This window comes from Lagenorhynchus albirostris, chromosome 16, assembly GCF_949774975.1.
Source record: "Lagenorhynchus albirostris chromosome 16, mLagAlb1.1, whole genome shotgun sequence".
Classification (NCBI taxonomy): Eukaryota; Metazoa; Chordata; class Mammalia; order Artiodactyla; family Delphinidae; genus Lagenorhynchus; species Lagenorhynchus albirostris.
Window position 1 is genome coordinate 55,665,702 of NC_083110.1, and position 23,832 is coordinate 55,689,533.

At 43.1% G+C, this 23,832-nt stretch overlaps 1 protein-coding gene across 9 annotated transcripts in view; it reads left to right on the forward strand.

Moving 5' to 3' along the window:
• NKX2-3 (NK2 homeobox 3) overlaps positions 1–23,832 on the forward strand; it is an 80,130-nt gene that overhangs the window by 19,519 nt on the left and 36,779 nt on the right. For 4 of the 9 annotated variants that reach the window (XR_009536079.1, XR_009536077.1, XR_009536069.1 and 1 more), the window contains one exon: positions 3,897–4,329. The gene's annotated coding sequence lies outside the window, so the exon portion shown is untranslated. The other 5 variants (XR_009536073.1, XR_009536068.1, XR_009536074.1 and 2 more) reach the window with 5 other exon arrangements.

A 23,832-nucleotide genomic window follows, 5' to 3' on the forward strand; every position in this document is an offset into this window, starting at 1 on the left:
GTCCAATTCATACTCATCAAATCTTCCTCCTTTTTTCACCAAACAGACACACACACAGAGTGAAGAGTGAGAGAAGGAAACTGGAAGCTAACATTTACTGAGTGTCTATATACCTAACATTATGCAAACTTATTCCATGTGCTTTTCAAATACCTTGTTTGAAACCCACAATGGCTTCTGAGATAAGTGCTATCAGTCACATAGAAGGAAGTGGAGACTCAGAGAGTTGTCACATACACAAGCTCCCACAATTTTAAGTGGTGGAATGAAGATTGAGCCGCAGATGTCCGTGGCCCTAAAATCCATACAGATCCCATCTTTCTAGTTATGGAAGTGGAGAAAAGTTCAGACAATTAGGGAAAACACACTTTTACCAGAACCCTGACTAAAAATCAACCAGTCTCTCTTTGGTATTTTTTCCCCAACGAATATAACTATAATAAAATCTGTATTAAAAATAAAAGAAGCTCAAACCCAATACACAAATTCTGAACAATATTTTATACAATAAAGTAGTTTTGGAATTGCCTTAGCTTTAGTTATAACTGAATTAGAATCATCTGTTCATGTCCATTCTGTTTATAAAGCTGTCATTGCTTGAAAGCAAATATGATTTTAAAAATATTCTATGCAACCCAGACACTGATGCACCCAACATTGAAAAAAGTGGCTGCTGACGTAGAATATTCCCATGTTCTGAGAGGACAAAAGTCTTTCCTCTCTACTGATATTGCCAGACCTGGTTGCAAATGTAGATAGGGTTCTTGGAAAGAAATGTACACAACCAGATTTGGGCAGGAGTTTTCAGTTCTGTCCCAAGAGCAGAATTCAGGTGAACGTCCATGGAAGCAAACAGCCAGGGATCCAGCTCCCTTCTCTGCTGCCAGAGAGGTGCTCTGTTCAACATGCAGCCAGCTAAGATGCCACACATCTCCATGTTCTACCCAGGGTTCTTCTCTCCTGACACCTGCTCACCCTTCACCATAAGCCACATAGGAGAAAGATCCTACAGATCTTGAATAGGTCAACTGAACTGTGTTTGTCAGTTGTTCTGATGGGAGAGTTAATGGCAGACAGGTTGAAATGATTTTGTTCCTGATGCAGAAATCTCACTGACGTGGAAAGAAATTCACTTGGCTATATTAGAAAAGTTTTTAAAAACACTGGGAAATGGAAGGAGAGATGATACAAGTGCCTTAAAGTAAATTCAAAGAAGGACTTACTTTAAAAGACCACAAGGTAGGAAAGGTGATTTTGGCACCTTGCGGCAGAGTATTAGCCATATGTAGAACACAGCAAGGCAGATGCTTATGAAAGAGAGTCTCAGGTTCCTACAATACCTTTCTTGATCCTGGCTATGAACAGTGAGCTTGTTGTTATTAAGATGCTTGAGATCCCACTCTACCACTAATAGCTGTGTGACCTAAGGTAAGGCACACACCCTCTCTGGGACTCGTGGGGAAAGTTGAGGATTGGACTAGATGACATCTAGATTCCTTCTTTTGTGGATATGCCATCAAATTCTGGGCCCCTGTAGGGAAGCAAATAGGAAACGGTGTTTAGAGAAATTACATTTACTCAATTTAATATATGCAAAATGCTAAGAAAATGCCTGGCACCCAGTAATTCTATAGAAGTATTAGCAATTATTATTATACTAGATGATAAGGCTGATGAGGATGGATCCATGCACTACAAACACATTTTTACCTCCACATCTGTAATTCAAATGTCTTGCAAAAACTTTGATAGGAGTGCAATGACCTATGGCTGTTGAAAGTTATGAATAACTATAATTCATGGAAGGAGAATTTGCAAAGCAAACAATCACCATGACAAAATATACGAATGTTTTCTTTGAAAATCTAGCTTTCTTATTTGGTCGTGGAATGGATTAGGCTGATTTGGGAAGTAGTGAGTTTCCCTTCACTGGATTCAGGGACGTAGATGTCAGGTGGCCAGATGGACTGCACTGACTTTGAAGAAACTTTCTGCCAAAATCTCTATAATTCCAAAGTGAATCCCAGAATCACAAAGTGTCTCAATGCCTGTGGGCAGTAGAGGGTGGCAGAGGCTGGACTTCAGCCAGATTACTTAGTCCTGTAATAAGAGCATAATATCAGTGCCATAATATCAGCCTGGAACATTTTGCACCTTAAATAGTGAAGCTGTGCCTTCTAAGCCTTTAGTAGAAAGGTGATTGATAGAGTGCATTACTGAGTAGTATCCTGGGTCATTCTCTCTTTTCAGTGCTGAGAGTAAGAATTAAAAGAAGTAAGGAATAACAGAGCCACACGATAAGAGAAGAGTCAGAACCAGAGCTCTGGGTTTTTTCTAGTTTTTCCTCCCTGTGAAGAGATGGTATCCTCTTGGGCTGAAGATGTAGACCTGAATATGAGTAGAGGCTCATATGCGGTGTTAGAGCAAAATAAATGGCAAGTAAAACAGAAAACGAAATAAATAATCAGAAAACAGAAGGGCAAAGGACAGCAGAGAGTTGGAGAGGCAGAGGGAGAGAAAATCAGGAAACGAAGGGACTTTTCTAAAAAAAAAGTTTATACTTTGAATGAAAGAGAGAAGTAGAGAAACAACATTTAAAAAGAAAAGGGATGGCAGAGAAAGAAAGTGGTAACATATTGTACATGAGTACTACAAAAGCTAGGTAGAAAAGAGTAATTAGGGTTGAAAAAAAGTCTATTATAATTTAACCTAGTTATCTGATGAGAATATCTACAGGTGCCTCTTTGCAAAAGATAGTCTCAGCCAGAGGCCTCAGGATCTGGGAAGAGACCTCCTGTCAACTCCCCAAGAATTTCAGCCTGTCTAACATAGCATAGATCAGTTATTAACACTGGAATTAGAAGCAAAGCTTCTGTTGAACCCCCTTAGAACCTGTAACCTACCTTTCCTTGGAGGGCTCCCTTCCTTCCTGCCATCACTTCTCTCTGTCCCCTTCTTGACTTCACTGTTACTTAATTGACTGTGGGGTGCTTGGTCTGGAGAGCCTTCAGAAATGCCTTCCAACCCTCCAGGCAGACAGTTCTCTACTTCTGCTTTCATATTCCTTTCTTCTTTCTTTCTATGATGGCTCTTTTATTGGGATCTGAGGTTCGGGGAGTAATCTAAGGATATGCAATGGGAGCAGGGATGACTCACATGACAGCTCAACTGTGTTGCTGTGGCTCAACTGTCTCTTTTTCTGGTGCAAAAAAAAACCTGGAAGAGTTGGTTCTAGGTCCACAGAGAGGTTGCTTGCTATCAGGTATTAGTCATCATTGGAAGCAGAAGCCATGTTACAAAATGGCTGAATGTTATTTTATAAACAGTCATGATAGTGAACTAAATAATTTAATGAGTACTAAAGATAAAACCATAGATCCCTCCCTTGAGGGGCTAATAAACCAAAAGTGGTAGCCCTAGACCCCTGCAGTTCAATAATAATCATCACTGCCTGGTACTGAGCACCGAGGTGCTTAGGTACTGGGTACAATGCTGAGCATGTGACAGTCATCAAGTTATTTAATCCTCATAACATCCCAGGAGACAGGTTGTCAACTGTTGTTGTCATCCCCACTTTACAGATGAGAAAATGGAAGCCTAAAGTTTAAATAATTTACCAAGATCACTCAGCCTGAGACAGACTGGGACTCAAACATGCTTGGAGGCACCTTATTAGACTGCCTTCACCCATCCCCTTTCTACATCAGCCAGAGTCCATGTAATGACTCAAGACTGACTGCAGGAGGAGTGAAGTCCCCAGATTCATCTCATTCCATTTCAACACTCATTTTGAGGATTCATGCTTGGGAGCCGCTCCCATGAGCCCTTCCTCACTGTGTTACCTGTGATCCAACCTGCTTTAACCTGTCTGTTCTTCTACCCACCTGAACCTGCAGATGCCCACACTGAGGAATCCTTGGCCCTGTGTTCTTCCTTCTCTTCCCCGCTTTCCACCAATTCATCCAGAACCCTAACCACATCAAGCCTTCCCAGCAATGGTGGTGTTACCCCCAACTAACTGCACATACCTGGGACCTTTGGGGTTCCTACACGTGCTGATTGTCTCCTTCCTAAATCAAGTGAATGAGTGAAGAAGCATAAACCTCCTTCAAGACATGAAGTCCTGCTCTCGGGAAGGCTCTCTGCACCTCCTCTCCAAGGTGTAGTGTCTTCTTTTCAAGTACTTTCTGCCCATAGCAACAGTCCAATAAAAACCTTCACTTGGACTCGGTGCTAATTTGGAATTTAAAGTGACTAGTTTTGAGAGATAATGCAAAGTATGCATGCAACCAGGATATTGGAATAGAATAGGACAGGAATGTTTTCACATAATGGTTACTAATATAGTTATTAAAAATCGTATTATATTATCAGTTTTCACTGTCTCTAATAATACTTTTTAACCCAGTTTGAGGTTTCCAATTATCTGAAAATAATAATGTTAAAATTTATAATTCAGAGTTTTTTTAGATCAACTTTCCCATTCCTCCAGTCCCACCACCCTGCCTTCCCACTCCCTCCAGGCATCCAGAATGGTACAATCTATATGAATAGGGCTGACTGTCTACATGAATTAATCTGTTAGCCTCTGGTACAAGTGCTTTTTCTGTCTCTCAAATGCAAATCATTTCCTCTCCTTTTACTAACATGGGCATTCATGCATTCAGTTCAAACAGTTGTTTACTTAGGGCTGTCCTGGCCTCCACAAATGCACAGTATGGTAACGGTGCAAGACAGTATGAGAACAGGTGCTCACATGAGGGTCACAGCAGTGGGGAGATGGAAAGAACCTGGGCCTTGACCACAGCAGACCTGGGTTCAAAGGCTGCCTTATCTGTGAAATTGGAGTATCCACACCCAGCTCATAGTGTCATTGATAACAGAACACTTTGGGAGGGGTTGTTGAATGCTGTGTGCATTTACCTCGTCAATCTTCCCTGAAACCCTACATAGGAGGGAAATGGGACTTGGTGGGGTGGAAAGATTTACCCAGCCTGAGGTCTCCCAGCTAGTTAGTGATGGGCATTGCTGGAATTTGAACACATTCTTAACTCTGAAACCACACAACACAGATGGGATTCGAACCCAGCCAAAATTCAGATTGGGACTTGAACCCGTGAGCTGAGACTCGAACCCACTCACTGTCTTTTAATCGAAATTGAACACCTGGTCTCAGGACTTACTGAAGCTCAGGTTCTTTATGTCTCAGCACAGAAGGAATTCAGCAAGAGGCAAAGTGATAGGTAGATTTATTGAGAGAGATGCACGGCACACTCCATAGACAGAATTTGGTCCGTCTCAAAAGGCTTGAGAGTGGCCCCAGAATTTGGGGTGGTTAGTTTTTATGGACTGGGTAATTTCGTAGGCTAATGAGTGAGAAGATTATTCCAACTATTTTGGAGAGGGGTTGGGGATTTCCAGGAATTGGGTCACTGCCCCCTTTTGGCCTTTTATGGTCAGCCTCAGAACAGTCACGGAGCCTGTGGGCATGTCATTTATCATATGCTAATGTATTACAATTTATCTTACATTCGTAGTAAATGTTCCTTTACTTTTGAAAAGTGCTATCCTTGTTTCTGCTCAAAAAAGGGAAACAGGGTGGCTTCCCTGGTGGCGCAGTGGTTGAGAGTCCGCCTGCTGATGCAGGGGACGTGGGTTCGTGCCCCGGTCCGGGAAGATCCCACATGCCACGGAGCGGCTGGGCCCATGAGCCATGGCCACTGAGCCTGCACGTCCGGAACCTGTGCTCCGCAATGGGAGAGGCCACAGCAGTGAGAGGCCCGTGTACCACAAAAAAAAATAATAAAATAAAAGGGAAGCAGGAGATTTGCCTTTACCCAGGTTGGCTCAAGGAGAGGATCGATGTGCCCTTTGGGTTAGGTGTGGTGATGGCTTCTGGAGAAGTGGGGGAACCGGGAGGAACTGGACAGATGGAAAGGGAGACAGTGGGAGGCAAGTCAGAAAGCTGTGATGACTCATCTCTCACTGCAGGGATTCCACCACCAGTTCTTCCCAGCCGGCTTTTTCAATCCCCATTTCAGGTGTGGAAATATCCTAATGCCTGGAGTAGAGGGAAAAGACTGGAGGGGAAGCAGTGTAGTATAGAAAGAACGACATTACAAAGCTTTAGAGCCAAGGACACTAACTATGAGCTTTGAACAAGTTACTTAACATCTCTGGATGTCCCTGTGTATAATGGTGGTGATATACAGACCTCAGGGAAGCTGGGACAACCCAGTGAAATCTTGTCCGTAAAGGACCGGGCAGAGGAGGTGACTGTTGAGCACCTGGGGAAAGATGCGACACTCAGACTGCAGCCCCAGTTAGTGACAGAATTTGGCTTTTGCTGAATCCTACCCAAAACACAACTGGGCTATGGTCATCCTCCCAAGAAAATGTGTGATTATGGTAACTCTAACGGCCACTAAAGTTAACTAAAGTTACTCCATTTGGGAAAGGAAAAAGGAGCTGCAAAAGAGCTCCATTATCAGGAGGGTAAAAATGAAAAGCAACATTTTAAAGAAAGTTTTTTTTTAATAGATTTATTTATTTATCTTTGGCTGCGTTGGGTCTTCGTTGCTGCTCGCAGGGTTTCTTTAGCTGCAGCGAGCAGGGGCTACTCTTCATTGTGGTGCGGGGGCTTCTCATTGCAGTGGCTTCTCTTGTTGTGGAGCATGGGCTCTAGGCACGTGGGCTTCAGTAGTTGTGGCACGTGGGCTCAGTAGATGTGGCTCACGGGCTCTAGAGCGCAGGCTCAGTAGTTGTGGTGCATGGGCTTAGTTGCTCCGCAGCATGTGGGATCTTCCCAGACCAGGGCTTGAACCCATGTACCCTGCATTGGCAGGTGGATTCTTAACCTCTGTGCCACCAGGAAAGTCCCAGGAACATTTTAGATGAAAAAAACCACAAACATTGTGAATCTAGAGTAGCTCAATAGAAGGTCTAAATTTAACTGTAAAAAAAAAAAAAGTCCAGGTGCCTGAGGTGGGAAAAAAAATATTTTGCTGACTATTCAAGTAAGATGTTTATAATAAAAATACAAATTAAAAAAAAATTATGCTGAAAGTAAGGTTAAGAAAAGGAAATCCCACAAATGATTCTCAACATTTTTTTAATTGTAGTAAAATACACATAAACCACTGTAATCATTTTTAGGTATACAGTTCAGTCCTATTAAGTACACTGACATTGTTGTGCAACCATTACCACCATCCATCTCCAGAACTCTTCATCTTGCAAAACTGAAACTCTGTACCCATTAAACAGTACTCCCCATTTGCCCCACCTCCAGCCCTGGCAACCACTGTTCTGCTTTCTGTCTCTATGAATTTGACTACTTTAGGTACCTCATGTAAGTGTAATTACACCATATATTTCCTCTTGTGACTGACTTATTTCACTTAGCATAACAGATTCTCAACTTTTAAACTATATATGTTCCAAAGTCTTTTGCAAAGTGATGTAAATTTCAATACGGAAGAAGAATGAAGATGGCTCTTCCCAGACCTGGAGGAGGGAGTGGATGCAGGTAGAATGTAGACCCAGTGGAACCCCAAATACAGTTTTGCGGATTAGGGACTTCTGTTCCTTTCTTTTTTTTTTTTTTTAATAAGTTTATTTATTTGGCTGCGCTGGGTCTTCGTTGTGGTGCGCGGGCTTCTCACTGCAGTGGCTTCTCTTGTTTCAGAGCACGGGCTCTAGGCATGCGGGCTTCAGTAGTTGTGGCACACGGGCTCAGTAGTTGTGGCTCATGGGCTCTAGAGCACAGGCTCAGTAGTTGTGGCGCACGGGCTTAGTTGCTCCGCAGCATGTGGAATCTTCTCGGACCAGGGCTCGAACCCATGTCCTCTGCATTGGCAGGCGGATTCTTAACCGCTGTGCCACCAAGGAAGTCCATCTGTCCCTTTTTTGAATGCTTTTGTGTTGCTGCAACATAAGAGTTCAGAGGGGTGTTGGCCTTAGTATTCACAGCATTTCCCTTTGTGTTTTCTGAAGGGTCTATTCCATTATTACCCTCTCCTACGATGTTCACTGTAGCTCATAATAAGCAGGCAGATGGTCAGCTAGACAGTTCATTTTACTTACAGCTTTCCGTGTAGCAGACACAGTCAATAGTTTAAAGTGAATAGTTTTAAAGAGGAAATTGTAGTGGGCAACATAGTCACATCCCATCATCTCTACTCCTTTCTTTCCCAGATTATGAAGCAGCTGTGGAATTTGGATGGGTTGACCCTTCAGCTCTTGGAATGAACTTTGGTTTGAGTGAATCAGTAAAGCCCATCACGCTGGCCATCGTGATTGGTTTGGGAATGAGTCCATGCCATAATTCCAACTAACGAGACATGTTCACTGGAGGTGAACTAGGAAGCACAAAGTCTCAGACATACTATATCAGTCTCAGTATGAAGGCAGTGCTATGGACATCAGAGTCCTTGATGACAGGGTTCAGGCTCTGGATCAACCCATCCAGAGAGGTCATGAGGATGGAGCACCATGATGGGATTAGTGCCCTTATAAGAAAAGATGGCAGAAAGCCTCTCTTGCTCTCTCTACCATGTGAGGACATATGTGATAAGGCAGCTGTTTGTAGCCAGGAAGAGAGCCTCACCAGAACCTAACCGTGGCAGCTCCATGCCTCTGAAATGATTCACAGGCAAGCTGCCTTTGGGGGGCTCTGAGGATGGCATCGTCACCTAAATAAATGAAGATTACAAAGAAGAACAAGGAGGAGAAGGGGAAGGAAAGAAAAGGTGAGAGGCAACATGGTGAAGAGCAGTACTTCTCACTCATTTCCACCAGAACAGCAGAGAACAATGAAAGCACACCATCCAAAGGCCTGGGGGCATGGCCAGAAAAAGTGTGCCAATATCTTTGAAATCTTATATTTTATTGTAAAAAGTCATGCAAATTCTGCATTCTACTTCATAATGTGCCTTTACTCTTTTATATAAAAATGTTTTCCTAAAAGTGCCATTTTATACCAATTTTTTTTGGCCATGACGCGAGGCTTGCGGGATCTTAGTTCCCCAACTAGGGATCGAACCCTTGCCCCCTGCAGTGGAAGCACGGAGTAGCCACTGGACCTCCAGGGAATTCCCTATAGCAAGTCTTTTTTTTTTTTTTTTGGCGGTACGCGGGCCTCTCACTGTTGTGGCCTTTCCTGTTGCGGAGTACAGGCTCCAGACACGCAGGCTCAGCGGCCATGGCTCACAGGCCCAGCCGCTCCGCGGCATGTGGGATCTTCCCAGACCGGGGCACGAACCTGTGTCCCCTGCATCGGCAGGCGAACTCTCAACCACTGTGCCACCAGGGAAGCCCCTATAGCAAGTCTTTGAAATGATCTCTTGGCCCTGCCCTACCTATCCAGGCATGCTTACACCCTAATGTGAGTAGCACAAGTGCATCAAAAAAAGCACTGGATTCAGTTTTAAAATCTGAGTTCCTTTTCCAATTCCATCCCTTCACAGCCATATGACCTTGCAAAATCACTCACCTTCTTTAAGCTTCTCTTTCCTCATGAGTAAAAGGGAAGACGACATCTCTTCGGCCTTTCTCACAGGGCTGTCAAGCTCCAAGGAGATAATGTGAGAGAGACTTGGGAGACCAGGAAACTCTGACCCTACCGCCCTGTAGGGTGGTATCAGTATTATTTCAAGACCATTTTGGAACTTTCCCCAGCCCAGACTAATCCATTCATGGACAAACCTTTCCGATACCTTTTTGTCCGATCCTTGCACTTGTGCTAGGAAGAGGAACACAGGCAAAAAGGATGAGGAGTGGTTATTTATAATCAGCTGTCAAGGGGATGGGGGAGAAGTCGGATCTTATTTTCATGTGACTCTACATCTCTTGGTTCCCCTCATTTCTACATCTTCCATCTTTAATATGGAATCTCAAGCTTTCTTACTCAGAGGAATACTGAGCCTGTATCCCCTATCCTTGCCTTATGAACAAATCACCTAAGATTCAGGGTAGAGCAGGAAAGACAAGCTGGTTTCATCTTCAGCACCAGCTCTGAAGCCTTATGAACAAATCACCTAAGATTCAGGGTAGAGCAGGAAAGACAAGCTGGTTTCATCTTCAGCACCAGCTCTGACCCATTGGTTGCTTGGAACACTGTGTTAAGAAAACCACTCAGTGGGAATGGTTGCAGAGGTCAATTAGAGATGTCTGCCACAGGCACAGAAAATGAGAACAGCAGCACATGTGCCATCACTGGCCACCCCTGGTTTAGAGGCTTAAGATGAGTCAACTCTAAAAAATGCAGCAAATATTAAAAGCTGGCAGGTTTTCAGAAAAATCTCAAATGTGAGGATTTTCATCCTCTGGGACATTTACAAAGTCAGTAATATTGGCTTATGTCTTATTTGTAATAATATGAAGGGCCAACTCCTTATCTGTGATAGGATTAAATAGGTTAACTAAATGGCAAGTTTCCTTTTGGATAGAATAGCATCAACTCCATTCTCTAACCCAGGGTGTATTATGCTAGTCACTACATTTGTTGAAATCACAGAAAATTTGGGGATGTTATTGGTCAACCTGACAGTCCAGCATTGAACCCATGAGCAATTGTGGACATAAATACAGACGGAAAACCGAGATAAGTGACTGACTGCAGGGAATAATACTAAAAAATACCCCAAAACAAAAAACAAAAACAGAGTCATGGTGATTAAGGGTGTCGGGAATCACTGTTCTAATGAAATCTGGTGTCAATCTTAATGCAGCTGCTTCAAATCCTACCCCATATTTCTGAGAACTCTAGGGGTTTCAGATTTGGATGAACACTCCAAGAGTTTATTTCAAAATACTGTTTCTATTTTAGCATGTGTTACTTGAGACTTTTAAAAAATAACAAACAGCTTCCATTAAGTAAAGTATCTTTTTTGTTGTAGAATTCTAAGGGGTTTAGCACTGTGTACATGCACAGCATTTAAGCTTTTAGGAATTTATTTTACCACTTTGGTGCTTTCAGTTTGCTTGAAAGCAGGCCCTTTTGGGTAAAAGGCTCTGTTGGGCTTTAAAAGCTGTCAATTTGCCTTTATCTGCTCTTCAGGCAACTAGACTTCCTGGCTGAGTAGAGAATGTTTGGTTAGTTTTGGTCATGTCTTATACTGCAAGAAGCTACACACAATAATAAGAGATGCAGTAATTAAATATTTTTGGAATTTCTTACTTTATTTTTCTGGGTTACTTTGGGGCCCACTGTTTTCAGCTTCCTTTGCAAATGAATTTTTGCATTTTAAGTAATTAGCCATTGAGGAAGGGACAGTGGGATGGGTCACACTTCAGAGAAAGCCAGGCGTGGAGAGTGACATGCTGGCGTTGGGTGTCTGTAGGGGAGATGAGCACAGAGAAGACACAGCCCCTCCTGTGTCTCTCCTCAAAGCAATGGGGAGGTGGTTTTAGTAAGAAGGGGTCTTTCTGGTGGTACTTTCCTGCTCCACACTTCCTTATCCTCATTCTCTTAAATGTTTCCTCCCTCTTTGCCTCCCTTTCTCCTTTCCTTTCCCCTTTATGTTTCTTTACTATCCCCCTGTTTTTCTAATTTCCCTCTGTTCTCCTACTTTTTCTCGTCTCCTTCTTTCTCTCTTCCCCATCCCTTCATTTTTGTCCTAACTGCCATCCTCTGCTTTCTGTGAAGAAGTCTGTGGCATCAGACTTCAATTCCTAAAGTGTATTCCACCAAGCTCCAGGTCCATGAGATGCTTTGTGGAAAATAAAAAAAGATGAGGTGGGGGGTAGGAGGTAAAGCTGGATCTGTGGTTACATTGCATACCATGTCTCCCCCTTGGAGCTTCAGCACCCCCAGTAGTATTTTATACATTCGGAGAAATCCTGCTGTGAAGAAACTGGTCTAACCTGGCTTATCCCACTGCTCCCCAAGCCTCCTTGACCTCAGTGTCTTTTCCCTTCAAATAAATGAATCTCATTGAGAATACATTTGGGGAACCCCTGTGGGAGAGCCTCTCCTCTTGGCTCACCTTGGAGCTTCAGAGCATTGACTTCCTCCAGTTGTACCTGATGTCAAGGCATCTTCTCGCTTGTCTGAGCCTTTCTGAAGGCCACCACAGCCAAGGGCTCCTCTTCTGTCTCTTCCCTTCACTGCCCAACATGGCAAAAGACATGCTGCCAAAAAGATTCAGACATGCAAAACTTCTATATTGCTCACCTCTCATGTTAAATGTTTAAGGTTGGTTGGTGGTTCTTTTTTCTTTTCTTTTCTTTCTTTCTTTTATTTGCCTAACAAATTGTCAAAGATTGTTTTTGAAGAATAATATGCAGCATGGCAGAGGTTCAAGCAGGGGAACATTTTGATTCCCTGCTGGTGGCAATGTAAATTGGTATAATCATTCTAGAGGGCTATTTGACAATATGTAGCCAAAGTCTTAGAATTCTACTTTTGGGACTTTATCCTAAGAAAATAATTAAGGATGTATGCAAAGATTTAGCTACAAGGATTTTTTTTCCCCCTGGAGTGTTGTTTATAATAGAAAAAACTTGGAAACAACCTTAATATCCAAGAGTGGGAGGGTGGTTGAGCGTACTGTGGCATGTTCACGTGATGGGGTATTATGTAGTCCTTACAAGTAGAGTTTTAGGAGAGTATTTTACTGACATAAAGTAGATGCCCAAGATCAATTCTGTGTTAAAAAAATACATGTGTACAATGTACATTTTTATAAAATCAACATTCATTGACTGTTATACATACATATAAATATGTAAAAGCAAGAACAGTCACCAAAATTTAGCAGTAATTGTCTCTTACTGGGTAGTAGGATTTCAGCAGCTTCTTGTTCATCTCTGCTTTCTGACTTTTATATAAAGAGCATGTGCCTTTTGTACAGTGAAAAGAATAGATAAGTTAGAAAAATTAGCAAGAGTGGTTGATGATCCCATACAAGTTTTGTTAGCATTTGAACTCCCAGCTTACTCCAAATAGGGTCCTGTCATCACCAACTGGGACTTTTCTGTCTCCTGGGGGTAAGTACTCCATGAGGAAGGTCAAAGAGAATGTCAACCTTCCTTCTGCTATCTGAGGAAATCTGGATACAAGAGCCAGTTTCTAATGTTGTGATGCTGCAATTTACTGGGGGGAAAAAAGAAGATCAACACACCCCACCATCTATTTATTTAATATTAAAAATAATATTTCACTGAGTTTGGCTGGCGTCAACTCGAGCAGTTACTCATACAGGAATTCAAACAAAAGCAGCACTGGCCCTGGGCCAGTGGGCTGGTGCTGGGTGGTCCATGTCCATCCTTAGCTCAGAGTAGCTCCTAGGCTGCTTTCAGACCTGCTTCGGGTTGAGAAGATGATGTATTCATTTATTTATTAGAAATGTTTTAACAGGAAATACTAATAGTTTGCATTTAGGGAGAACTGCCCTGGAGACAGCTGGAAGAACCCAGCAGACGTGGCTGGGGAGGAGATTGCTACTTTCATTCTTGGAGTCATATCAGGGCCTGTTGTAAAAGTCTACACTGGGGCCCCACGCACCAAGTTTGCCCAAAAGATGCTGGTTGCTTTGCTTCAGGACAGAAGCAGAAGGAGCAGGGCCGTTCTTTCAGCTGCCCTGTTTCCCTTCTCTCTTGCCATTTGTTTCTTAGGAACCTGAAGGTGTGTTTTCAATGTGGCCATGAACACAGATGTTGGCTCTGCCAGGAATGAACAGGTCCTGTGTACACGAACGTTCAGGTGGGAGTGTGTGAGCCAAGGTGTAAGCAAGCACATGTGTAACTCGAACCCACTTTTAGTGTGACTGTGAGCTGGTGGAGTTATGTGTGAGTTCAGGGGTTACATGTGCACATCTTTTCAGTGTATCAGGATGAGTGAAAGACAAGTGTTTGCAGAGGATTTCAGGCGTGTCCTCAAGCTTCAGAGTGCATTCCAATGTTGGATCATATTCATGGGTATGGGCTTGTGGAGCCCAGAGAAAAAATGAAAGACAGGGGTAGGACAAATCAAGCCCGAATGTTTATGTATGAGAGGAACATGAGCAGGTTTGTGTATCTTTAAAAATCCTCTTCCAGCTGTTTTGGAAGACTGTAGGACTTCATTCGTTGGGGGAGGGCGTGATTACAGTGCCGTGGGGAATGGGGTCCAATGTCTAACCCAGTCTGGCACGACAACAGGGCTGTTCCTGTGTTTCCAGATAACAATAGAGGTGAGGCCTAACCCTGGAAACCAGTCAAGATTCCCAAAGATAAACCCTCGGGCAGCAAGAACACTGTCAATGAAAAGAAACTGACCTTTCGCCTTCTGGAGTCACAGAATTCCCACAAATGCTGTGTCCTCATCCGCTCTGGCAGGCTCGCCACCACAGCCCAGACTTCGACGCCAATTCATAAACAGCACAGAGCGGGCTGTGCTGGAAGAAGTCAGAGCTTCTCCACCTCCAGCACCTCAAAATACAGGCTCCCCGCCACCCCATTTTCTTCTAGAGGTTAACCTTCTCCCCAGGCTCACAAAGTTATGAGACAGCCTTTAAGGGGTTTTCCTCTGACAGTGTGGTTTAGTCTGCTGCTGCTGAAGAGACCTCAGGTGAGACTTCAGCCTTTCAGAAATGTGTTCTAAAATCTGAATGGAGAGCCTTTGGAAGGACTGAACAGCCTTGGGAGTCTCAGGGCAAGGGGAGTGGATGACTTGGGCTGGGGTGGGGAGGAGTGGGTGAGAGAGGATGAGGGAGAGGAGTCTGTGTCTAAGACCGTGAGAGGTAAGTACAAGGTTGGAAATTCATTAAATTTCTCGTTTAAGGTCACACAATTAATCTCTTTGAGCCCCAGGTTCCTCATGTTAGAGTTTCTGGTTTTTAAATCCAATAAACTAGGACTTTATTCCTTAACAACTGCTTTCTCCCACCACCACAAAAACCATTAAGTATCATCACATAAACCACTAGAACAATGGTTTTCAACCTTGGTTGCACATGGAATTGCTGGAGAAGGTGTCGACAATGTTAATGCATGAATTCCACCTCCAGAGATTCTGATGGAATTCATCTGGGTAAGGCCTGGACACCAGGACCACTCTCTCCTTTCTTGAATCCTCTTGTCAACTCTTATCCTGAAATGTAGGTATTTTCTAAAGTTCTGTCCTTAACTCTCATCTTTCTCTATATTTTCTCTATATTTCTCTTCTCGTTCGTTCCCACATCTTGAACTATCATTTCTTCGAGGATCATGTCCAAATCCATGTAATTCCTGATCTATTTATCCAGCTTTCTTTTGCCCACCTACTTCTGGAATGATGCTGTGTCTCCAACACATGCTCTGTTCCAAACTCAACATCTTGAGTTCTGTTCTTTGGTTTCCCTATTTGTGTAATGATACATACCCCCATTAGCCTATCACCAAGACTTGAAGTGTTAGTGTTATCTTTGTTGATTTAAAAAATGTATTAACATGAGTATTGGTACATAACCTCTCTGCCACAACATAAACTTCTCTACCACCCACCATGAAGAGAATATTGTCTTTGATAGCTTTGCTAAGCCTGCCCTCTAAGTAGAGTTCTGCCTTTTCCAGGATGGTCCCTAGGCTTTGTGATTCAAAATAAGGAGAATGGATAAACAGAGGCAAGACTGAAGAGGCAGAAGGAAAGGAGGAGATGAACAAAAGACAGAACAGAAGAAATGGAAAGTGAGGGGTTAAGACAGTGAGGAGCTCCAGAGCTGATGAAATGTAAGAATCAGGTGAGGAAAGTGAAGTTTAAGAATTGTTCCTAAAATTTATGCTTTTTAGTGTTCTTAGAAAATGGCAAGAAAAATTAGAATTTGTTTTAAAATAGTTCTGGCTGCTAGACTGTTTTTCAGTTCAGCATTGCTTTGAGACTGAGCCTTGTGATGTCCAGCTTATATCTGGGTTGTACATGATACCTCCTTCCTCATTTGCCACATCTAAACAGTTGCCAAACCCTGTAATTTTTTTCCCTTCCTGCCTTATCATTACTGCCCAACAACACCATACATGCCAGCTCGACTTCCTCACACCTGCAACTTTTTTCTTTCTTTGAACTTTGGCTCATTCTGTTTCCTACACCCAGAATCACTGCCTATATCCATCATAAGTTCTTTCTATATTTCAAAACCCAGCTCAGATTCCACCTTCTCAAGGAGACCTTCCCTGTTGGCGCTTTACACATTCTACATTCCTTCCTGCCCTTGCACATGCAATTTTCCAAAACAACAGTAATAATAATGATGGGAGTTCCCTGGTGATCTAGTGGTTAGGATTAGGCACTGTCACTGGCATGGCCCGGGTTCAATCCCTGGTCAGGGAACTGAAATCCCACAAGCTGCGTGGTGGCCAAAATATGGAAAAAAAAAAAAATGATGGTGGAACCAACGACTAATATTTAGATTGAGCTCATTGTGTCCAGGCACTATTATAAGTGCTTTGCACATATTATTTCATTTAATTCTTGCAACAGCCCTGTAAGGTAGTGCTGTGGGAACTAAGGAAGGGTAAAGCGATTTCCCCAAGGTACACGGCTATAATTGTCACCAATAGGATTTGAATCCAGGCCTCAGAATCTGTGTTATTTCTAGAGTGTACTTACATTTTAATACTTCAATACATGACTGAATATATCCCTGTCATTCCTCTATGTCTACAGGCAGTTTTCATTTGTTACTGCTTCACATTTTGCACCTCCCCCTATTCAACACTCTCAAATAAATGCTTGTGCTTCAACTATCGTCCCATAGTCACTTAACAATTCCCACTGCTATCCAAATAGAAGACATCAGCATGTGCATGATCAGGATTTTGACTTACAGAGGTTCACTTTAGGTTGAAGTCTTCAGGGACACTTAATCTAAGAGCAGGGAGCATATGTTTATAAATGTTACCTTTGAGTTTCATCTTCTTCCTCATAATGTCTTTGACATGTCAGCTGTAAAGCAAACCACAGAATGTCCATACTTGAGTGAGGCGAAGATTTAATGCTGCTGCTCTAGTTCAAGTGGCTGTACCTAGAACTACAGTTGTGTTTTGCCAATCATTGTGAAATACACACACAGTGATTTAATACAGCTTGGTTTATATTCAGATGCAGCTCTGTTCTAACATCTTGGAGTGAGCAGTGAGGTTGCTTTTAAAGCAAAGGGCAATTCACTTAGGAACAGTTTTCAGGTGAAGAAAACTATAGTTTTAGTTGAGAAATACATAAGCCAATTATTTTTAATTCTATAAAATATATAAATACTTTTCAGGATAAAAGCATGCTTTAAATTTTAAATGCAAACTATTGGCCATGATTAAGGGCGGATTTACTCTCCCACATGAAACAACCCCCAAAATTGACAGAATATCTGAAACAGTTGTTTGAAAGGCACTGAATATCAGGCAAAGAAGGATAGTGATCCCTGAGAGATGTGAAACAAATGAAGTAAAGCACTATAATTGCCCCAGATTACTGCCTTGAGAGAGTTTCCAGGCCATAGCACAGAGAGGGTGCCCGGGCAGAGCCAGGCAAACTCAATGAGTTGAGAAAACAAAGCTGAGAGTCTGAGGAGACTAAGACTGCTGGAGTTCTTAGGAGAGAACTGCACAGAAACAGGAAGTTCTAGAGGTTTGCAGAAGGTTCTCATTTGAGTATTCAGCTGAGGGCTGATCAGCACATACATATAAATAAACTCTCTGAGGCCAGAGAATCATCTAAAAAGGTTAGAGGTAATGGACTGGCACTCACATAGGGCTAAGAAGAGTGTCTGTTCTCACCAGCCAGACTTGAAAACTTCAAGATTCATGGGTGGGGGGATAAGAGTACACAGAAGGATACCGCTCTGTAGTAAAGACTAATTAGTCCTAGGCTGAACACTGCCCCAGTCCTACATAACAAATCTTAAAAACAAGACCCTAAAGCATTAAGCTCTTCCCAAGTGATTTAACCAAATCCTAGAACAAAGCTCCAGAATATTTATAGAAATATGGAAAGGACAATGTGGTCTGGACTACTAGGACTAATGAGTTTAGCAAGGTTGCATGATACCAGATCAATACGCAAAAATTAATGGTATTTCCACATACTGGCAATGAGCAATCAGAAATTAAAATTTAAATAAACAATACTATTTACAAGAGTATTAAAAGATATAAAATGCTTAGGTATAAATCTGACAACTGGTATGAAAGAACTATACTCTGCAAACTACAAAGCGATGTTGAGAGATATTAAAGACATAGATTGTGTTTTCAACAAATGATGATGAAAAAATTGGAGATCTGTATACGAAAAATGGACCATAGCTTTAAATGTAAGACCTAAAACTATAAAATTTATAGAAGAAAACATAGGAGAAAACCTTTGTGACCCTGGGTTAGGTAAAGATTTCTTAGATACAACCCCAAAAGCACATTCTATAAAAAACCAAATTGGTAAATTGGACTTTATCAAAATTTAAAACTTCTGCTCTTTGAAAGACGCTACTAAGAGAATGAAAAGACAATGATAATTGAAAGGAAATATTTGCAAATCATGTATATAATAAAAGTCTTATATCCAAAATAAAGAACTCTCAAAACTTAGTAATAAGAAAAAACCCAATAATAAACAATTAACCCGTCCAATAAGAAAATGGCAAAAGATCTGGACACTTCACCACAAGGACATGTAGATGACAAATAAGCACATGAAAAGATGCTCAACTTCATTAGACATGAAGGAAATGCAAATTAAAACCACAATGAAATACTACCATGTATCTATTAGAATAGTTAAAATTCAAACACAGATGATACCAAGGGTTGGTGAAAATGTGGAGGAACTAGAACTTTTGTCCACTGTTGGTGGGAATGTAAAATGGTCCAACCACTTTGGAAAATAGTTTGGTAATTTCTTTAAAATTAAAACATAACTCTCGCATGATCCAGCAATTTTGCTCCTAGATATTTACCCCAAATAAATGAAAGCATATGTCCATACAAAGACTTGTACGTGAATGGTCATAGCAGGCTTATTTGTAATAACCAAAGGTGTGGTCCCCAGACCAGCACTATCAACATCACCTGGGATGATGTTGATTGTTAGAAATGTAAATTCTCATACCCCACCCCAGACCTACTGAATGAGGGGGTTTATGGGTTTACTATTTTCCATTTGGACTGGAAATTGTCCCAGCAATATGAGATTATCAAACCCTTTAGGTCATTCTGATGCAAACTAAAGCGTGATAACCACAAGCCCCCCGACTCCACCCCATCCCTTACCCCAGATGATGCTGGTACCCCAACCACACTTTGGGAACACCTACTTCAGAACAATGCTTCTTAAACTTCAGTGTGCATATAAATCCCCTGGAGATCTTGTGCAAATACCAATTCTGATTCATAGGTCTGGGAGGGTGGGGTCTAGAGAATCTGCATTTCTAATAAGCTCCCAGGTAATACTGATTCTGCTGGCCCTGGGATTTCTGGTAAAGATTATCCTTGGAAATGCCCTAATTTCTTAAAAGCAGAGCTCATTTGGCTACCTCAGTTCTTCTCCTATAGAGAACCCACTGAGTGTTAGGATAGACTCCAGGCTTCTTTATTCTCTTCTGCTCTAGTACCTACCCAGTTTTGGAAGAGAACTAAAACCCTTCCCTTTCCAGCAGAAAGGGGCTCTCTTCTGGAATGTTCTCTTGGCTGCCTTAGATTCTGACATTCCCTTAGAGCCTAGACCAGAGGTTCCCAGTATTAATTCACCTATGAAGCTTTTTAAAAATACCGATGCCTGGACCCAGGAGATTCTGTTTGGATTGGTCTGGTGTGGAGCCTAGGCAGCAGTATTTTTAATGCTCCCCGGGTGATCTTACTGTGAGCCAGAACTTAGAATCACTAACTAGCTGATTAGCTTACATGTACCCCCAGACTGCCCCCTTTTATATTCATTCAACAAGTATTGATAAACCATCCTCTACTTCCCTCCCAGGCTCTGAGCTACTGTGCTGGGGATACCAAGATGAGTAGGCCATGGTCCCTGCCTTCAGGGAGTTAAAGTCTGGTGGGAGAGACAGAGAAGTCTACACAATTTTCATACCTATGATAACTGCTACAACAGAGATATCTCATTCGGTAGATATTTATTAACAATTTACAAGTTTTAGGCACTAGGAGTGTTACAGTGAGCTAGACAGACACAATCTCTACCTTAATGGAGCTCATGTCCAATGGGAGCCCCAAGTTACAAGGGACACAGAAGAGGGGGCCCTAATTCAAACTGAGAATCATCAGTAAAAGACTCCCGAAGGTTCTGAAGCTTCCACCGAATCTTTTTTTTTTTTTTTTTTTTTTGTCTGTGTTGGGTCTTCGTTGCTGTGCATGAGCTTTCTCTAGTTGCGGTGAGCGGGGGCTACTCTTTGTTGCAGTGCGCGGGCTTCTCATTGTTGTGGCTTCTCATTGCGGAGCACGGGCTCTAGGCGCGCAGGCTTCAGTAGTTGTGGCTCGTGGGCTCTAGAGCGCAGGCTCAGTAGTTGTGGTGCACGGGCTTAGTTGCTCCACGGCATGTGGGATCTTCCCGGACCAGGGCTCGAACCCGTGTCCCCTGCATTGGCAGGCAGATTCTTAACCACTGCGCCACCAGGGAAGCCCCTCCACTGCATCTTAAAACCTCATATCATCCAGGCCCAAGAAGAGGGGAGAGTACTCCTGGCAGAAAAGACAGCATGGGCAAAGGCCCAGAGGTATGAAAGAGCGTGGCACATTCAGAGAACTGGCAATACCACAGCCAAGGGGGCTTCCCAAGAGCCCAACTCTTGGGATTTGTCTAATGGCTTCTCCCCTTCCTCCATCCTCATGCTTAAGGCCGCCTTTCCCCTTCCACTTAATAACACTCTTCAGGGTTCAGACATGCACAGTTGTCTTCCAGCTCATTCTACAAACCCAGAACACCACTATTCTGACACCGTTTATACAGCAGTTTCAGGCGAAAACCTTCTTCGTCTCTTCAGACTGAGACTGCTTCCCAGATGCACCCCGTTTCCTCTTTTCTGCTCCCACCACCAGAAAAGGTCTCCAGGTGGCGCCCTTTCACTCAGTTCTGCTATTGTCAGGCACACCCATTTTCCCACCTAATTTCCTCTCCACTGAATTTCCTCCCTGCAAATCCCAGGGCTGGAACCTTAATCTGAGGAAGAGGATCACAGGAAGCATATTCAATACACAAGCCAGTTAAGTTGTTCAGTTTGCGCCTCTCCCTTAGTTCAAGCAGCAGGGTTCATTCTTAGCTCTCTCCTCGCTTCAGCTTCCGTTGCAGCACATTGTGCTCCTACCCAAGACTTCCCCAACTCCACCCACCGTAAGTTGGATGGTCCCCACTCCTCGGTGAAGTTTTTCTTTTCACACAGACAATGCGTTCTCAAAGAATTGTTCCCCGGATGATTTGGCATCTGGGCACGGATGAGGGTACATTTTTTTTTTTTTTTTTTTAATTTTTGCTGTACGCGGGCCTCTCACTGTTGTGGCCTCTCCTGTTGTGGAGCACAGGCTCCGGACACACAGGCTCAGCGGCCATGGCTCACGGGCCCCTCCGCTCTGCGGCATGTGTGATCTTCCCGGACCAGGGCACGAACCCGTGTCCCCTGCATCGGCAGGCGGACTCTCAACCACTGCGCCACCAGGGAAGCCCGAGGGTACATTTTTAATGGGGAAAAAAAAAAGAATCGAGATCCAACATGCCAATCCCTATCCCCTGCTCTTCGCCTAAGAGAGAACCGGAAGGATGTTTCCCTGCCATAGACGCTGCTGTCAAGAAGCAAGCTGCGGAGAATTCCCTGGCGGTCCAGTGGTTAGGACTCCGCGCTTTCACTGCTGAGGGCCCAGGTTCGGGGAACTAAGATCACGCAAGACGTGTAGCGCGGCCGAAGAAAACAGCAAGCTGCTGATCTCCTCATGGAGTAACCTGTTTTAACGACCACAACAATCGTGGCAATTGCTTCCCCTGACCGTTTCCCCTCCCCACCATTTTTCTAGCCATGCTTACTAACACTGAGGCAGGAAAATAAGACCCCAACAGAAAGGTAGTGAGGAATTGTTATCAACATTCCTGAGAGCAAAAGCCAGGCGTAAGTAATCTTGGTAACTCACATAGTACCTAGCACAGTGCCTTATCTATTCCAGGCGGATTACTCTGTAACAGACACAAATAGAGCAAAAATTACGTGATGGATTCCAACCTATTTGGAGAATGGAAGCTGCAGCAGTACAAGGCCAATTCCAGGGTTTACCCTAAAGTCCACAGAGATAGTCACTACTTCCCTATTAATTTCCACTTACTATGTATGGGTTGAGAAGGTGTTTCAATTGCTCTATCAGACGACGTTTATTGAGCATACGCTGCCTACTGGTGCTGTGACCCTGTGACTGGATGAGAATTCTCATAGGGCCAATCAGACCTGAGGACTTAACCTACTAATGACATAAACAACGCTTCTAATGAGCTCTTCCTTAGCATGCTTGTCCACTCGGGAATAACCAAACTGCAGGGCAGCTATGGATTAAAGATAGCTGTCAATTTTTTGCTGCTTCTCCCATTGTTATGTGGAGTCTGAGTCCTCTTTCCTTGAATCTGGCTGGCCTGAGTGACTTGCATGACCAATAGAGTGTGATGGAAGTGAAGGAAGTTCTGGGACTTTCAAGACTACATTATAAGAAGCCTTGCAGGTTCCACCCAGACCTCCTGGAACAACTGGTCTGGAGTAAACCAGCCACTATACAAGAAATCTGATTACCCCGACACCACCCTGCTGTTAGGAAGCTGGAGCTGGGAAAGGGCATATGGAGAGAGATACTTGACCAGCCCAGCTTTACATGAGTGAAGAAACCTTCAGATGACTCTAGACTCAGCTGTCGTCTGATAGTCACTGAATGAAGGACCCCACGTGAGAACCACCCAACTAAGCTTATCAACCCCTAGAAACATCATAGATAATGATTAAGTATTTGTTCTTATATACTACATCAAAAACAAACAACTCTGACTAGGTAAGTTATTATCATTGGGGGAAGCTGGGTGAAGTGTACATAGGAAATCTCTGTAGCATTTTGCAACTACTTATGAATCCTAAATTACTTTTTAAGTTATTAAAACATAAAATACTAGTGCCTTGATCTGGAGAAGATCTATTTTGAAAGAACTCAAGACAGCTGGAGATTTTCCCAGAGCCACGTTCCAGATGCTGACAATGCCAGCGCTGGCTGCAGCCAGCAGGTGTGTGTAACTACAGCCCCAAGTACATTTGCCAGCTTTGAAAGCTCTGGGGAAGGCTCTGACCCACCACCCTCCCAATGCCAGTGACTCAGCCTCAATCCTAATGTTTCAGTCATCACATTCGTGTCTCCTACTGGGGAAACACCCAGCTCTTCCTTCTGTCTAGTGAGGAAAGAGACTGCGTTAGCTCTTCGTTTTTCAAAGTCTGACATAACGATATGAACAGGCATGAAATGTCACCCAGCCAAAGGAGAGAGATTTTCTCTGCTGGCGTTTTTTTTTTTTTTTAAATACCTCTTTTCTTTGGTTCAAAAAAAAATCTCATAACAAACAAGTGAATTCATGTCTTCATTCTGCAGTGCTTTGGTGATATCCCCCCTTCTCTAGCTCTCAGGGAGACCATGCCCCTCACAGAGTCTAATTTTTCTCCACTCTGAACTAGGCACTGTTGGCATATGGAAGTGTGACAGACAAAAGACTATAGTGGGAAAGCTTTGGACTTTAAGGACCTGGGCTGACATCTCAGTTTTGCCATTTGCAATACGGCCTTGGGATAGTTTTTCATTCTCTCTGACGGAACAAGAAAGGTCTCCTTACAAACCTCAGGGACTTGTGAAAATCTCAAGTGAGTGCAG